Source organism: Montipora capricornis, chromosome 3 (genome assembly GCF_036669925.1).
Source record: "Montipora capricornis isolate CH-2021 chromosome 3, ASM3666992v2, whole genome shotgun sequence".
NCBI lineage: Eukaryota > Metazoa > Cnidaria > Anthozoa > Scleractinia > Acroporidae > Montipora > Montipora capricornis.
The window spans coordinates 64,085,496-64,087,995 of record NC_090885.1 but is presented as its reverse complement, the minus strand read 5'-3'; the positions used below and the strand labels follow the sequence as shown (position 1 = coordinate 64,087,995).

Below are 2,500 nucleotides of genomic sequence, written 5' to 3'. Positions count from 1 at the left end.
GACCTTTCTGCACAGGGCTGTATTATGTACTTATTGACTGGGAGGGAGGGCCGGACGGGAAAATATTTGGCCCTCGGTCATGGTGTACGGGCCCACAGGCGGCCAGAGTCGGAGGGTAAAAAATTATAAGGATTTGTATGGGAATCTCCATAACAAATTGAAAAACATATTTACACGCAAAAGTTCTCAATAAAAAAGCCTTACTTTATTGTCATGGTGACTTTCTCGCTTCTTGTGTGGTTATTTGCTTGATTGAATCTCAACTTTCCAAGTTGTCACACCTGCACAAATGGATATTCGCTGGACCTTGAAACTTGTTCAAAGAGAAGTAAATTTATTTGTGTGGCCATTGCCGGAATTTGAGCGTGACTGGTGCCAGAAAAGTATGATTATATCGGCGAGATGTTAGGTAAGCTGGGAAATTACTTTCCAGTGTTTCCTTTACGTGTGTACGAGTGACAACCCGGGAAGTTGACAAGTCGCTTAAATCGCACTTAATCAGGCAAATAACCACACAAGAAGCGAAAAAGTTACCACGACAATAATGTACGGCTTTTTTGTTGAGAACTTTTGCGTGTAAATATCTTTTTCAGTTTGTTATCGAGATTCCCATGCAAATCCTTGTAATTTATCTCTCTCTGAATCTGGGCCGCCTGTGACGGGCCAAGCGCAGCGAGGTCCATGCGCCATGACCTAAGGCCAAATATTTTGCTGTCCGGCCCGACCTAAACACAGTCAATAAGCATTTTATCCATTACACTATTCATGAGCACTCAGAAAATGAAGTAAGGACAAAATAAGTAACAGAAGTTTGGATAATTGTATTACAGGAATCTAGAAAAGAATATTAAGTTTCTTGCACTGCAGGCTCGCAAGGGTAATTATGATGCACCATTATACTTGTCCAAGGATGCCAAAGCAGACTTGTCTTTTAAGAAGATTGTTCAGCCTACTCCTGACATGACCCTGACAACAGGTGCCTCAACTAAGGGCTGAGGGGCAGTTTATGGGGAACAGAAAACTGGTGGCCCTTGGAGTTTGGAGGAGCAAGGGTTTCACATTAACTATCTGGAGCTAAAAGCAATTTGGTTAGGTATCAAGTCTCTGTGTAACAATTTGAGACAAAAACACATTTGGATTCAATATGATAACACCACTGCAGTGGCTTATATCAATGCAATGGGAGGTATCAAATCTGCGGATTGCAACAACATGGCCCGGCAAATTTGGCTGTGGTGCACTGAGAGGGAAATTTGGCTCAGTGCCTGCCACATACCAGGCTCCATGAATATGGAAGCTGACTCTGAGTCTAGAGTATTCAGCACTTCCACTGAATAGTCTCTACATCCAGAAGTGTTTGATCACATTAATGAAATGTGGGGCCCCTTTGAGATAGACCTTTTTGCCCCCCGACTTAATTTTAAAATCCCTATGTATGTGTCATGGAAACCAGACCCTGACGCGAAATATGTAAATGCATTATTCATGCAATGGGAAAAATATTATTTTTATGCTTTTCCCCCTTTCAGCCTGATAGCAACTGCAACAATCATCTTGCAATCATGGTCAAATGGGACGCAGAAACAATATAAACCGTACATCGAGCAGTGGATTGACTTTTGTTGTGAACGACAGGCTGATCCCTACAATCCACCTTTAACAACAGTATTGGACTTCTTGGTCAACCTCCACGAGGAGTGCCATAACACTCGGATTGCCATAACGGCAATTACCCTCTCCGAAGACAAGAATACCATTGGTTGTCAACCACTTGTTTCTAGGTTCATGAAAGGTATATACAAAGGTTCACCACCCACTCCACGCTACCTGTCAACTTGGGACGTTCAACCAGTTCTGGCTTCCATCAACCCTGTGGATAAGCTTAATCTCCAAATGCTGACCTACCCTAGAGTTATCCGTTATACTGGCATCTCGTTTTACCCACCCATTTATTTGTGGTGCTGTTGATATTACAGTTCTTATACGATCTATTTTACTTTATGGTGACGATACTGTCACATTTGGCTGTAAATACTGGTTATGCGCGTGCATCTAGCTATCTCATGTGATCCCTCGGTGCAGTTTGATGACTCGATAGAATTCCGATCAAACTTCTACTTACAGGTAAGTCTCGTTTAATTTTTCAATTTTTCAGGTTTCTCTACAAAATTATATTTTATATAAGGAAATTAATAAATAAAGATTACTATACATAATTCATATACAATCTTTTTTACAAAATTATAACTAACAGTTTTAAAAAAGTTTGCTAATAATTGAAAGAAACCTATTTATTTCATCAAAAGGATAAATGCCCTCCTATTAAACACTACGGTGTGTTCCAAGAAATATTTAAATTGATCATTTCTTTTTGACACTAACAGTGTGCCCTTAGAAAAAATATTTTTACATTAGAAAACTTTTACTGTTCTTCAGATGATGTGGCAAGCGCGGAACGTTTCAAAGTTGATCAGCTACCAAGGTTTCGTACAATATTCAT

General features: G+C 40.1%; 1 protein-coding gene across 1 annotated transcript in view; it reads right to left on the bottom strand.

Annotated features, from left to right (window-relative positions):
• LOC138043707 (zinc finger protein 709-like) overlaps positions 1-2,500 on the bottom strand; it is a 32,623-nt gene that overhangs the window by 2,662 nt on the left and 27,461 nt on the right. The gene's annotated exons all lie outside the window — the stretch shown is intronic.